Below are 16,143 nucleotides of genomic sequence, written 5' to 3'. Positions count from 1 at the left end.
CTTCCATGACTTTGTAACAGAAACTTCACAGCTACTCATTACATTGATTGTGTTGGAAGCCTGACTTTCCCATAATTACCCCAAGTAAATATGCCATTTTTTTCTGGATAGTAAAACTAATTATGTGCATTCTGAATTCAGGCCTGGGTCACTTTCTCTAACGATGTTTTTTTATTTTGTTTCTCATTTACAATTGTACCTGCTACAGGGTGACAGCTATGCAAAGGCTGTTATACAAAAGTCAGCTCCCCTTCAGAGGTCTCTTGCAGTGATAAAGAGGGTGTTTGGTGTTACAAGCTGGTATCTGGCAAAACGCATCTGTGGCTGTAAGAGAGCCTAAGAAAACAATATAATAGTTGTTCAGTGGTAGCAGCAGCAGCAGCATTAGTAGTAGTAGCAGTAGTAGAAGCAGTAGTAGTAGTAGAAGCAGCAGCAGCAGTAGTATTGTAAGCTGCTGGAATAAGTGATGTTGACATTAGGAAATTCCCAAACAATGTGTTGGTTGTTTTTTTTTTTGACTGAACCAATATTAATCAAAGTCTTTATCCAATAACGGTCACAGTTCTGCTGCTTGCCAAGGTGCTTTGAGGGAACTCAATGAAGAATCCTAATTAATTTTTAGGTTAGCTCCTACTAGCATTGTCTCAGTACATTTTTCCTATGTAGATAAATAAATAAGACAGATAGAAAAATACCAAAAAGAAAAAAAAAAAAAAAAGAAAAGAAAATAGAAAAAGCCTACTCTTTCATCAAGTGGAAAGCAGAACATTTTTTCTATCTGTTTCTGTTTCGTTTTCTGATCTCTGGCGCTATTATAAGCCACATAAGGGCTGGATTGTCTTTCCGTATGTCTGGGCCTCAGGTAGTAAGTGCAACAGGGTCAGGACGATTCCTCATTGCAATACCAAATCTCATTCTTTTCTCTCTCTGTAGAAGATTTGTCTTGCAGTCTGAAACCAAGTCAGGCAGACAGGTGACAATTCAACAAGAATAATCAGAGTCGTGCTTGATCTGAGTCTGTGACCTTCATTTGTTTAGAAAAACAAAGGTAACTGAAATGTCTGCCCCCCCCCCAAAAAAAAAAAAAGCTTGCACATGCTTTTTGATCTTACCTTAAGCCTGCAAGATGTGAATACACACAATGATCACTGTCTTTACCAGACTGCTATATGACTCTAGATGAAGATCTGCAGACATATTTAGAGGAGCATTTGCTTTCAAAGGAAGCTGGTCTCTTCTTTTTAATGTTTTGGCCCCAATGGCCTAATTCTACTTTTTTAAATATGTTGAATGCTTTGAAAATTCCAGGTCACAGACGTACCTAAATACTTTTGCAGATCTGGGACTTGAGAGCTGAACTTCAGCTGCTCATCTTGACAGCCCTGGCCCTATCTCATTAGATCTAGAAAAAAAAAGAAAAAAAATGGCAGAAATATTTCATGACTCTGTATATATAACGGGAAAAAAAAATCACATTTCTGTAGCAGGAATTCTCTATATTAAAACTAAGACAGCACAGAACTGGTACATAAGTCTGCCAAGAGACCTCTTCTTGGTTTCTAGTTACTTATGATGTGTTCTTGCTTGTTGCAAGCTCTATGTTGAGCTTTTCTCATCCATCTTCTTCCTTCTTTGCCATTATACATATTTATTACCTTATCATAGTCAAACCTGAGTGAAATACCCTCCCCCCAAAAGGATGATTCTTATATTTTGCAAAGAATTTTGTTCTACAGAAACAACCATTGGTTTGTTAAAGGAGTTGTTTGCAAGATGACTAGATTAGATTAATTAGTTAATGTTTGTAAAGTACTTTGAAGATTAAGAACACTATATAAGTGTTAAGTATTATTGTTATTATAATAGATAGAGAAGGTAGATAGCTAGATAGGTAAAGAGATACAGCAGTCAGATAACAATAATTATAATACTTAGCATTTCTATAGGGCTTTACATCTTTTGAGTGTTTTACAAACATTAACTAATTAATAGAGTTAAGAAGAGAGATAGTAGATAAAATAGTAGGTAGATTGATAGATAGGAACAAATTTTGCCTTTGGATATATGAATAGTAAAGTCAGTAGAAGTTTTAAGCCATTGATGAGGGCAAAATTTGGTCCACAGACAAATTTAAATTATTGAGTTATTTCAATGGTTTTGTTGTTTGATTATTTGTTTTCCAGACAGTCTGTCTTCCCAGTGAGTAGATTTACTGTGAGAACAGAAAGTAAATAAACCTAAACTGTAATACCGAAATTAATGCATCAAACATGTACAAATGTTACAGTGTCATATTATGGAATCAAAGCTCATCCTTAAGATCAGTCACATCACAGTGTCAGTGACTCAGCTATAGAACAGTTGAAATGATACATCACATTTTGGAAAGCACCTTCAAAGTGCTGGATGAAATGGCATTATCACTGTGCTCAGGTACATCCCGATTCTTCACTTGTCATTGTGAAAATACAGAAATATGATCTAGTGACTGAGAAAAAAAATATAAATTAGAGCCAGACATATGTATATTTTATTTTCATTAAATAAATATGGTGTTAATTAAAATGCAGAATTTATGTAAAGATACAGAGAATTGAAAAGATGCTAGTTTCCTTTAATCTGTCTCTCCTTGAACAATGATTTTTCTGCAATAATTTAACCCTAAACCTATGCAAGGATGCAGAAAACTAACTGTTCCTTTTTGAAATGGAGTTCGTTTCCAAAATGAATGACTGTGCCTTTGGATGAGGTTCTACCGCCTCTTGCACATCTGTATTGTATAAAGGAAAGGAGGAAGAGTAGCCTCAGCTGGGTTTGAATGGGCTCACTCTGAAATGGTGTGCTATTCTGTGCTTGAGTTAATTACCTTTCCTGGTGACCTCTAAGATAACTCTAGAGCCTGGCTGATGCATCAGTGTTACCCCTAGGTCTTGTTCTGTGATACCAGACTAGGGCTTTCCGCATTGCTCTGAATTGTGTGCAACTGGTGCTTCACATAGTTTTTCTGCCACCAGGCATGTGCAAAACCATCTCAAGTCTTCAGGATACTTAAAACTACAGACCACAATTAAATTTTGATGAGATAGTAAAATGAAGGAAAAGGACCCATCTGACTTAATTCTTGACATCTATGGTGTAGATACCTACCTCTGAGATAGACACTCCAGGCTTCTTTAACAGCTGACAGAGATGTAGATGCACATAAAAGATCACTTTCATCTGCTTTGTATTTATGTCTACACTAGAATGAACTGCATCCTAGAAAGTCCTTTGTCTCTTCATTGACTGTTACTGAAGCCTAGATATTTAGCTTAGATAAGGCCAGCTCCACGGAAAATATTTAAAGAGAGATGTGACATAACTCATAGTAAATGTCTTCTTACTTCATCCGCAAGGCCTAACTACTGGATTTTCCAAAGTTTATCTACCCAATCAGCCTGATTAGGATTGATAATAAGAAGGTGATTATGATTGATAATAAGAAGATGATTAGGACTGATAATAAGAAGGTTTACCTGGAAATTGGTTGGAAGACCATTGGACGAAAAGACGAGTCAAGTCTACATGCTCATCTTTACTGTTTGCTTGGTGATATGACTCCACCATTATCCCTGCTCTTTCTTGTTAGGTTCTCATTATCTCTGTTCTTCTTTGTTAAGTGCAAGATTCAGTTGCATCATGACTGGAAGCCAAAAAGATGCAAGATTAAGAATTATGTCTTATCTCCCTCTCAGTCAAAACCTCTATGCCATGATGCTATCAGCAACATAAGTTTCCCTTCAGTAGTACAGTGGTGCTTCCAGTGATGGGAAAGCTTCTGTTACAAAGACAACACAGAAGGCCATCCATCTGACTCAGCCAAAAAAAAAAAAAAAAGCAACTTTCAAATATAGTATAGAATAAACATTGTACAGAACAAATACACCATTCATAACACAACAGTCCTTTGATCACCTAAAGAAAGAGACATAAAAAATTAAGCAGGCAAGCAAGAGCAAGAAATAGTGTCAATGCCCTTCTTTTTAGTAGAGATGGACAGTACACACCTTGGTAATTAAAACATATAGCTTTCTTCTCAAGAACTCAAACCCAAGTCTTAAGTTATGGGTGAATATTCACAGTGTAAGGTTTCAGGACAGACCTGTCTGAAGTTCTCTTGCTGGAGCAGTTTTACATGTATTTGTATACCATATTTCACTATTTCCTGGGTCATAGGGAGAATGGCTTTCTAGTTTAGTGGTTAGAGTATTCACCTGGAAGGGGAAGTCCTCAGTTCCTGTGCCTGCTTCAATTAATGTTTCTGTATTTTTTGTTTAAGTATTCATTGATGTGGATAATGGAAGCCAGGTCTCTGGTCCCAAATGAAAGACTATACCATGTATATAGATATATAGTCATTTGCATAGGCTTGCCATCTTCCTGTTTCCATGAATATTTAATTAACCTATGCAAAGTGAACTGGTTTCAATATGAGGAACTGAGAAAGTCCTGCCCTAAAATATTCTGTAGCCTAGTGGTTGGGGCAGTCAGGGAAGTGGAGAGACAAGTTCAAATCCCCTGAAGCAGAAGAGGGAATTGAACCTGGATCTTCCAGAGCTTGGTGGGTATTCTCTACATAATGTTACCGGTGAGAAAAAAAAGTAACATCTCTGCTTCCTTTTCTTGCCTGTGCTACTGGGACACCCTGCCAAAATGCTTATCATACTGAAAGATCATCACGGAGTGTGACTGATATAATCTTTATTAGAAAACAAATGATTTCATGATAAACTTTGCAAGAAATGGAGTAAATGATGTGACAACAAAATGGCTTACCACAAGGGAGCATACTCACACCTGTATTATTCACCATCTAGACAAACAATCTAACGATTTGTAATGACAGAAGGAGGTTAAGGCTGCCAAAAAGCCTAGTCTCCAATTCAAAGACTTGGCCTGAATGAAAGCCATGTTAACATCAACACTCTACCAGATTACAGAATATCATATGAAAAAATAGTGCAATATCCCCATAAATACAATGCTATCAAGTAAGTCTCTTTCTTCTCTAAAGTTCAAGGCCCAATAAACCAAACAGAATAATCTCAAAACAGATATGACTCAGAATCCAGACTACATTGAACTGACATTGGACTACTTGCTTTTCCTTAGGGCACAGATAGAAAAGACAAAGTGCAAGGTTAACCCATGGTATAAATTACAGAAGAAAAGTGAATTCCAAACTGAAGGTCAGCTCTGCATTGCTGTAAACCATGGCACTTGCATTCTGTTATCTGGTAGATAAATATTTATGTCACACATAAGAAAGCACTGATATATCAGTACCTATAAAGAGGTATGAAAGTGGATTTTTTTTTATGCATGCCTTAGGCCATCTAGGGAAACAATCTGTATCTCCTAGCTGGGATCACCTGACAGGGGACTAGATAAAAAGAAAAAAAAAAAGAAAAAAATAAATAAAAAAGAAGGAAACAGGGAAGGAAGGAAGAAACAAGCTTTGAAGTACGCCTTTAAATGCCCAAAGCCACTGAATGGTGGACTGGTAAATTCCAGATTAATCTGACTGAATTTCCATTTCCTTCTAGTTTCAATTATTAAGAAAAAAAAATTACCTCCATAATTTTCCTCTCTGTTTCCGTTAAGGTCATTCCAAAAGTGAAAAAGAAAAAAAAAAGGAAAAAAAAAAAAAAAAAAAAAAGAAAAAACAAAACTAATATTGATAACTTTCTCTGAGGACTTTGCTTATGGAAAAAAAAAAAAATATCTATATGATTCAATGCTCTGTATACACAATGTGTTTCCTTGGTGTCAACCCAGCCTGAATACACTGAGTTCTCAGATGGCTTTGCTGTAGACTCTCAGCACAAGAGGTCTTTAGGTGAGAACATTTTCATGACCAATCAATTTATATCACAGACAGATTAAATGCAGAATGCATTAAAAAAAAAATTAAATTAAATTAAATTTAAAAAAAAATGCAGACAGACCAATCTTTGTCAATCCTAGTGCAAACTTTACTGAGGTGTTTTAAAGCAAACATTCTTGGAGTGCAAGCATGGACTTGCACAAATACGGATCTTGTGTGTTTAGATTATGAGCTCTCTGGGGCAATGACTTTCTCTTCGGATGTATATATCCACTTCATAGCACCAGCCCTACCATAATAACACTAATAATAGTAGTTACGACAACAAAATAATAATAGCAATAATAATAAATTCATCCAGGATGCTGCAAAGCATAGAAGAGCTGAAGGGCAGCAGGTGTGTTGGGGAAATAATATAATACATCAAATCCTATGCAGTGAGCACATGAGCATGTGATATCAAAGACACTACCTATGAAATTAATTTGCCAGTGACACTGCCTTGCCTACCATCCCTGGGCGTTGTGAGAATTAATTAATGCTTGCAAATCGCCTTGAGAACTTCAGAGGAAAGACGCTTTATGTATGCAAAGCCCTGCTGCCTTTCCCTGGTGTCTGCTGCACACCTGTGCCCATTGCATCATGTGCCGCCTCTGTCTGGTCGCAGAGTGCTTGCTATGTACATATGGCTTCAGCATGATTGATGGTTGGATTCGGGTGCCGACACTGGAAGCTCTCCCCTGTCAGCGGGGAGCTTGCCCACACATGTCCGTGCACCATCAGCCTCTTTCCTCCGGCACAGTTGTCAGGTTTCCCAAAACAATGATTACCTTGCCCCAGAAACAAACCTCCATCCTGACACCTTTCCTAGCTGTTGCCTTATAGCAGGAGGCCTCCCTTTCAGGGGTCAGTTCCCTACCTCCCAGGGCTCTTGTGAAACTTCATTCCTTCATGTTTTTAAAATATGTCAAGAGGACGACATAAAAGTGTGAGAATGAGAGAGCAGTTTGTGCTCTTTTTTATTATCATTATTAGCAAATAATTATAACCATGCATGCAAGACATCCAACTTGTACCACAAATGTCCCTACATTCCCCCAGGGAAGGACAACAGAGTGAGGCTTCTCCACCTTCAAAGTGGCCAACTGTAATCTCAGAGGTCCTGAATGTACCTGGAGGTCATGGCAGCTGCTCTGAAGGGAGCTGCAGGCACATTATGTCTGCAACCCCAGTGCTGAGGGGACTCCAGGTTGCCAAATTCTTCTTACATCGAAAGTGAGTCTTGCTCAAAGCAATTAGTTATTTCCAGTGATGCAAAATATTTGTTTAGATGGCTTTTTCTTATTATTATGTAATTAATGCACTGTTTTAAATTATTAGCATCACTTGCTTCATTTATTTTAATATTTTATTTTTTTTAATGTACATATTCAAGCTCAATTTCCAGGTCATCCTTGACACCCCTATCTGAGCAGACCAGCTATGTTTACATCTGCTTCAAAAGAAGGGGTGGAGGATTTTTCTTCCTGAACAATATATATATATATATATATATATATGATTATGAGTGCTATACAGTATCTCTATAGCCATTGGAAGGCAATACCCTTCTGTTGTTGGGTGATTTCAAGCATCAAATGTTGGCACTCATCTGCCTTGCCCTGTTCCAGCTGCAACCAGAAATGCACAGCAAAATGGAGGGGAAGAAAAAAGAAACAGGAGAACATATTGGAAGGAGTCAAGGGTATTTTCATCTTCCACCATCCCCTTTCCTATGCTTAAGGAAGAAATGCTGGACTCACTGCATAAACCTTCAGCCTTTCTTAGCACCATAAAGAGATGAAAGACAGAATACAGACTCAATGAATCCAAGACAGTGAGTATCATAAATTCAATTATAATCTATCACAAGCCTAATATGAGATGTATTATGTTACGCTTAGTCTCAGGATTTGTTCATGCAGCACTGTGAGAATCATAAAATCATAGAATCATAAAGTGGCTTGGATTGGAAGGGACCTTAAAGACCATCTAATTCCAATCCCCCTGCCTCAGGTAGGGACACCTCCCACTAGACCAGGTTACTCAAAGCCCCATTCAGCCTGGCCTTGAACACTTCCAGGGATGGGGAAACTTCTCTGAGCAAGAGAAGAGAGCAGACATCAAGCTAAGGATCATGTGAGGAGTTCCACAAAACAATAATCAGAAATTTTCTCTGAGCTTCACATAAAGATCACATGGACCACAACAGAAGAGATCCATATGGGAACCCTCTGTTTGGCCAAAATCTTCATGCATGGGCCATCTTTTCATAAGAACAGAATTTTTGGTAATCAAAGATTTTACATGATCACACTGGGAAGGGAACTGATTGATGCTAGTTGTGATGTCTCATAAGATTTTTCCAGAGGGCAACAACTTATGAATTTTGCTTTTTTATGTTTACTTCCATGGTTGTTTTCTGTCAACAGCTTTCAAAGTTAGTATAGAAACCTGAAGTCAAATAAGCATGTTTTGGTTTCTTCCACCCTTGCTAAAAATATTTCTTTTCTTACTACTATGCCTGAAATAGATTTTGAGTGAAATTAATAAATTAATGTATTTTTTTTATTTTTTTATTGATAATCCAAATATTTTATTTGGATTGTCTGATTTTCAGATAAAAAGTCTTTTTTTTTTTTTTTTTTTCCCTCCAGAATAGATATATCTTGCAGAAATCTTCCATTTCCATTAAGAAATTATTCTGATGGATAATTGCAGTTTAATTTCTCTGACCAGCATCCTCAAAGGCATTCAGATGCTTTCTACTCCATCATTCCCATTTCACACAAAGAGGAATGATAATCCTTTCCTGGTCTTGGAAAACTAAGTGTTGGAAGGCTGAGTCCTTTTAAAACTGCTTAGTGTCTGGTTAAACAGGCCCTAAAGGGAGAACCATCAGCACTCAGTGCAATCTCCTTTTGGCTTTCCTCTTCACCCTCTCTCCTCATTTTCCATGCTTTGCATGGGTTCTTGGGTTTTGCCTCCTCTGAAGAGCTTCAGCTCAGCCCATTCCATACCCACAGGCAACTAATAAAGGTCAATCTCAGATATAATGAAAGGGGACAATGAGTTTGCTCTGGCCACTCCTAGTTTTCCCCACTGCTTCTCACGAGCTCTGCAGGTTCTTCTGGTTCCTCCACCAGTCCTGAATGTTAGGGGGAGGCTGTTCCCACCACCATCCCCAGCTGTTCTTCAGCCATCCTGTTCCTTTGAAGATGTGCATAGTTATCATGTTATTTCAAAATACCAAAGGTCACATTACCTTTTCTTTTCCCTTCCTCTTAACTGGAAAGTAATGGCAGAAGCAATTACTGAGTAAACAAGAAGGAGTGGGTTTGCAAAGTATTGCAGTGAAGCTCCAAGAGACTCAGCCAGACTGGTCTGTTGCATCCAGAACTCCCTTCTCCCCAGCTCTTCATGCAAATTGAAGCTTCATGGGCAAGAAAGTGACCCTAGCACAAAACATTTTCCCTACACCTGGGCTGGCCCTTTTATCACAGAAAATCTGGTTAAGTGTCCATGAAAGAACATCCATGATTCAACAAAAAATGTATTTTTTCCCCATTTTTACCTGAAATGCTGTGCCAGAGTGATAGAACTGACTTTTGGAGACAGTTTAAAACCTAGGAGACATTGAAAATCACACATTGAACACTGTGGGAAATAGAGATACCTGTAGACCACAGAGCACCCCAAATTCTTGATGACCCTCTGCCAAAATAGGAACAAGAACTGTCTCAGGGCTATTTTAACTTAAATTCATCCTCTTCTAACCTTGTATGCAACAAGGCTTCTGCTAACTTTTGCTGTGATTCCTATGAGGTATGTTGGCCCAGAAGGATAAGAACTGCTGTTCTGCCTACTAATTACATCATGTAATAGGTCTGCCCCACTCCCTCCAGCTCAGCTAGCTATGGGTTTGGTAGAGCTGGGCCCTTAAGAAATACTTTTATGGAACTTGTGAAAAGCTGGTGGTCTGATGAACAGAAAGTACCTTAGCACTAATGAAGATAAAGAATTTCACAAAAAGATAATTGTTTGCCTAGCAGCTGAATTTATTTTCATTCTCAAGTTGTAATTAAGGGAAAAGATGTAGTTAAAAATGCAATATGTTTTTCCCTCCCTTTGCTTCTTGCCTAATAAGCAGAGCAAAAAGTTGATTCATTTTTATCTGTAAGGTAAAAGTGTATCATTTTACTCATACCTGATTTGAGTACACAAACTTTACTGAAATGAATGAAAGAAAGATAAACAGCTGGAGAAACCTGAGGGGAAAAAAAAAAAAAAAATGAAGACAATTTTCCAGAATTATGCATGTCTGAAAAAGAAAGAATTAAAAGGAGGAAAGGAGAAAAAAGAGAAAAGGAGAAAGGGAAGATCGGAGAAAGGGAGAAAGAGAGAAAGAAAGGGAGAGAGGGATAAAGGGAGAAACAGAGAAAAGGAGAAAGAAAACTGGAACTTTCCCACTGAAGTGTCAGAGACTCAGGAGAGTCAGTCTCTCATCTTCCAATGGTGTGGAAGGATGAGCAAGTTGAATGGACCAAGATGTTCTTAGTGGTGTTATTATTTAGTGTCTATTATTTACTATCTGTATGTGTGTAATGTTTAGGAGTTGCAAACTTAAGAGTCCAGGAGTCCTTGAGCATGTCATAAATAAAAGTTGGTCTCAGGTTGCTGGGTACTAAAAAAGAGAAACAGAGTAAAAAGGAAGACTCAGTTCCAGAAAGCTTGCAATCAAAGCAGAAGACAAGTGGTAATGAAAAGGCATTCTATATGGATACAGAAGGGGCAGTACAAGAACAGGACAATCCAACATAATGGACAGTTGTCTCACAACAAGACATAAGCCAAGTCAGGTTCTTTTCTATGTCTGTAATGCATGAATAAATTTTTCTAAATGATGACTATGTTCTATCAAACTTGGAGAGAAAGTTGATTTGATACAGACAGAATTACAGCCACATGAACATGTCTCCATATAAAATGGAATACAAAATAAATTGCATCTCTGCAATGGCTTGTCATAGACGTGAGCAATTTAAATTTTAATTTTGGATTTTGGATCATTCAAGATTAGTTTAAAAAATTAAAAACTTTTTTTTTTTTTCATTTAAAATAATCCGTCAGGTTTGAGCACAGACCTCTGACTGTGTTTATGTGTACAGATTAAGTGGGGATACATCTTTGAAAACGTTTGTGAATCTGGGTTTCATATTCGCTCTAAGTTGATGATCATCGAGATAAAGGTCATTCTCCTGCAGGACAGTAAACACTGAACTCCTGGATCAACCTTCTAGTTTATATAGAATAGGATTCTTTTCTCTATCATTGACGAGGTCCAAAAGTGTCAGAAAAAAAAATTATAGCGACTTTCAGGAAGGAAAACTAACTATCCATCTTCTCTTTTCTTGAAAACCTATTGTTGATTTAGCTAAGTAAAAATAAGTTTAGATCTCAAAAAAAAAAAAAAAATATATATATATATATATATATAATATACAGAGAGAGAGAGAGAGAGAGAGAAGCAAAAGAAAACAAGAAGGGTATATATATCCTTCCCACCCTTCTTTTTTTCCTTTTATTGTCTATATTTCTCTCTCATTCCTTTCCCTTCCCCAGCTAACTGGAAATACTTCCAACTGTTTCTTGGAATCTTTCTGAATTTTCGGTATAACAATTAATCAGAAAGAGGTAGCCTGTGAGCACATCACATGAGACAGACTGGAATATGCAATTATTTGGTGTTAAAAACAGACCCCCCAGACTAGCAGTTAGCTAAACCACTTAGATGACTGACCACAAAGCACAGTCCAAAGCTGAACCTTTTATATGTTTCCACTTTCATTCAGAGCTCCTCCAAAGACTCCAAAACCTGAAATTGTTTGGACACTATTTAAATTTTTGCTGTCAGAAATTGTTTATAGTTTATGAACCTCGGAATGAATGAATAGACTGGCTTTCTGAAAGTGAACCACTCAGACCTTCATCAAGCAAGGCAATGAAATACATGCTAAACATAATCTGATGAGTACTTCTACAGATTAAAGTCATTTATTATTAAATGAAAATTCTGGTAGTTATTTATTGTTTTCCATAGATACTCCAAACAAGAAACAAACTCTGTTATAAAGATTACCTTTTCCTCCTTCCAACCAAATGCTTCAGGTATTTTCTGTTTCTCTTTCTGTACTTTCAGTTCATCCATCCAGAGCCGCAATTTTTGGCACATCAAGCACATTAGATAATTATATGTCAGTTGAGAAACTCTCAGCTTCTTGTCACTAGTCTATAAAGCTCTCTGTAATGTTGTAATACAGTATCACTGATATCTCAATGAGATAACACGTTAAGTGTCTACTGGCTATATAATTTGAACCAAAAGTTAACAAAGAGAACTGATCTTTCAGTAAACATATAGTATATTTTTGTCATCTCTTCCTGATAGTGGTTTTGATAAGCAGATTTAGATGTAGTATTATCCTCTGATTGCTTTTGCAGCATACTTGCAAGACAGGGAACTCCCTCATAATTCCTCAGACAGACGGTTGAGAGGAATTTCCCAAATACCCGCAGATCAAAGATTGCTCCCTGTAAATAGTGATGGTTACTGATATTACAAATCCACCCAGACATTTATTCTTCCTCATTCTAAAAATCCTTTCACTTTTCTCAGACCAATGTGAATTCTCATTAGGTGGGGAGGAATAATTTTAAACCATCAAGAGGTAGTATGATAACCTTAGATTGCTCATTAAGGACCAGATTGTGCATGAGGTGTAGATGACAGAGGTCTAAGAAATCAAAGAGGAATGGAAATTGACAGCAATTGTTCACTGTCTCTTCCAAAACAGGAGCAAGGGGACATCAAATAAAACAAGGAGGAGGCGGGTTCAAAACAAACAAAGGGAAATGATTCTTCATATAGTGCATAATTAAGCTGTGGAGCTCCTTGCCACAAGATGTTGTGGATGCTGTAAATTTACATGGGTTCAAAAAGTAATGGACAAGTTCATGAAAGAAAAATTCATCAGGAACTATTAAATACAAAGACATTACCTCTGGCTCTGGAAGATGCTGAAATGCAAATCTCTTGATGTTGGGAGAGTGTTCCGAGGAAGTCTCACTTGGCTCTATTTATTCTTCCCCAAGCATGCATTCATTGTTGGGCCCTGTCAGAAAGAGGTAAATGGGTTAGATGGGTCCTTGTACAGCTGATACAACTTTTTATATGCCCTAACTTCATACAGCTGTCTTATCCAGGGAGTATATCAAGTGATGGCTATTGGTAGACCTACGTACCATTCCCTTCTTAATGTTCTTTGTCTGAGAACAGTAATCTGAAAAAGGGTGTACTGCTAAATAATTTTATTTTGAGACAGTTTAGCTTCCCAATTTTTTGCCTGGAAGGTACAGAAAATTGAAGCTGGGTGGCTGGCTCTGGGAGAGTATGGTGCTGTGGCCTCCCAGAGTCCTTTCTCTTCATGGTGTTCAGACTGGTGATGCAGGTAGGCATGTGTGAAAGACGTGAGGTGCCAGCCTCAGCTCTTTACCTCTCTGAGCTAACTAGCTGCCCAAATAACCACACCAGTCCTAAATATTTAATGATTCAGGAGTAGAACACACACATAATTTGGGATGCTTGGCTATGTGAAAACTGGCTGGGAAATCCCCCAATAAAGCTTTTTATCCAATTACTTCTGGCATTTGGCAAGCTTAGCAGTGCCTCCTCAGCTAGACGTTAGTCTGGTAATGAGGAAAAGCAGAGAAAAGTCAGTAAAAAGTGCCTCCATCTTGCAAAATACATCTTGGTGCTCTAAGTGGTAAACCCTCCATTTGACCAAGCCTTGGAGGTAGAAATATCCCCCTTCACTCCTACTGATTTGTAGTGGCCAGGTTAGAGGAGAGTTAATGCAGGAACAAGTCCTATCCTGCACTAGAATACTCCTGCATCTGCAAAGGCTAAATGTCTTGTTAGCCAATCCCTTGGTCCCTCAGGCTTAACCATTTTTCTGGGCTAAATTAACACAGTGGTGGTGGGGACTCAGAGAGCTACCACAAAATTAAGTGTAGCTGAGTGATGTACACCCCCAGCCCAAGGGATCTAACAGCTGGAGAGGAAGTTTAGCTTCAGGCTTATTGCAGGTATCCCATATTGGTCACCCCAACATAGTGGAGGCACTCAAAAAAATGACAATCTCCACAGCAGGACTTATCCTGGGGTTTCAAAAGCCATTTCCCTTCCTTCCCAGCACCTCTAAAAAGCCTTTTGGGCAAGGAAGGCAACTCTTCAGGCTCTACAGGTATTATTATTTGGAGGCTTGCTTTGTATTCAGAGTTGGCTGCTCCTTGAGTTCACCTAAGCATTTTAGTGCATGCATGCCTGCGTGTATATTGAATGTGCTTAATAGCTGCAGTAGGTGGAGAGAGAGGAAGCTGTTCTCCAAATGATGGGAACTCCTGGAGGGAGTTGTCTTGCCACTGGCATGCTGTCATCATGCCAATAAATAAGAAAGTTTGGATGATCAGAGGAAGCTCCCTTAAAAAAAAATAGGGTGGAAATTCAAGTCTGCATGGTGATCAGGCATAGGAAATACATTCAGTGGCCATCCAGTTTCTTCCTGTGGTTCAGGTCTGATATTCCTGAAACAACCAGGAACTATCTCTGTGCCCCCAAAAAAGCCCTGTGGCTGCTGCCCTTTCTGTCATGTAATTCCTACTGCCAAGCAGCACTCAGAAGATTGTTAGTGCAAACTCAGAATGAGGTGGTTCAAAGGTATTGCAAGATCTTTTTGTGTAGCTTTGCAAACATTGAAATTAGCCACTGAGCAAAACTATCATGATTTTGGAACAGAGAGGGTCACTTTGTATGGTGTTGGAAATCACTTCCAAATTTTTCAGTGCTCTAGGGCTCCAGATCTTGGCCTCGCACAAGCACAATCCTAGATTTCTATGACTGTGGGGAAATCAGCATCTAGAGGCAGGAAGATAGGGAAATTGTTCAGTTATCTTCTTAATAAAGAAGATAACTGAACCTTTGGGCAGGTAATCTCAATAGTTGACTGATTAAATGCATAACTGGTCCACGAATGACCCCAATTCAAAACCTCAACATTTTTAACGGGCAGGGAGGGAGCTGGACCGAGATTTTTCACCTCCAGAGAAAATACTGAAGATGAAAATGCAGAGATTAGTCTTGTCATCAGTAGCTTCTGAGCTCCTTCTTTGGATGAAATGTCCAAATGAGACAGAGTGTCTCTGTATTTTAATTTTTAGTCCATTCAATGGGGAGAGGCAGACCTTTTCTAGTAAAACTGTGAAGATCAGAAAAGAGACACTAAGATACCAAATATTTTAAATGGCTATTGGAGACATAGTCCATGGACTGATAAGCAAGCCATAAAACCTGAATGAAGGATGGTATCTCCATCCAATCTGGAGCCAGGCACCTGCCTACCTAATGAGAAGAGAGCACAAAGCCTCACACCTATCCTTGGCTTTTCCTCCATCAGACTGGGCTTTTGCCTTGTGCTGCTACGTGCTAAACCCTTTCTTTAGATGCTTGATTCTCTTCCTCACATATTTCATGAGAAGCTTACATGTTTAAATTGGGCAACACACTATCAACAAAGATCCTGAGAATTAGAAGCTACTAAATTCAGTGCTGTGATATGTAAGTCTTTTGGTAGATGTGGATCTTTGATACCACACCAGTGAGAGAAGAGCTAGAATAGATTAGAATAGAAAATAATAGAACAGAATAGGAGCTTTAATCCTTATTCATTTGTATCCAGGATCTTTAATACCTGCAGCCTATCTGAATCTGTTTACTTTATTTAACCCAGCTCGCATACATTTGATCTACTAAAGCTGGCAACCTCCTTGTTCCTCAGGCATGCTGTTTATTATCTTTTACAGATGAGAGCTCTGCCGTCTGTCTGTCTCTACCCCTCACTCCCCCAAGCTGACATTCAGCTCTTCCCAGGGACTAGTTGAATCAAATTGTGTTCAATCTTCCCTCCTCTTAAGCGTATTAATTATGCTTAATCAAGTACCTTAAACATAGTCATAAGACTTTTGTATTCGACTACTAACCCTCAAAGCTATGTGCCAAGGACAGATGTTCCCCAAATAAACCAGGCTTCCTCTGATCAATTGGTGGTATTTGCAGACTTATCAAGAAGAAGCTGAAAAAAAAGAAAAAAAAAAAAAAGAAAAAAAAAAAGCTACAAACCCCA

General features: G+C 38.3%; 1 long non-coding RNA gene across 2 annotated transcripts in view; it reads right to left on the bottom strand.

Moving 5' to 3' along the window:
- LOC119716303 (uncharacterized) overlaps positions 1-16,143 on the bottom strand; it is a 71,423-nt gene that overhangs the window by 19,048 nt on the left and 36,232 nt on the right. For both annotated transcript variants that reach the window (XR_011811995.1, XR_011812003.1), the window contains 4 exons: positions 12,965-13,077; positions 3,516-3,682; positions 2,393-2,488; positions 1,322-1,402 (listed from right to left, as the gene is read on the bottom strand). This is a non-coding gene — a long non-coding RNA (uncharacterized lncRNA). The remainder of the gene's footprint in view (positions 1-1,321; positions 1,403-2,392; positions 2,489-3,515; positions 3,683-12,964; positions 13,078-16,143) is intronic.

The sequence above is a fragment of the Anas platyrhynchos genome, chromosome 1, assembly GCF_047663525.1.
Source record: "Anas platyrhynchos isolate ZD024472 breed Pekin duck chromosome 1, IASCAAS_PekinDuck_T2T, whole genome shotgun sequence".
In the NCBI taxonomy this organism is placed as follows: domain Eukaryota; kingdom Metazoa; phylum Chordata; class Aves; order Anseriformes; family Anatidae; genus Anas; species Anas platyrhynchos.
Note: the sequence above shows the minus strand (reverse complement) of the source record. Positions and strands in the feature narration are given on the sequence as shown.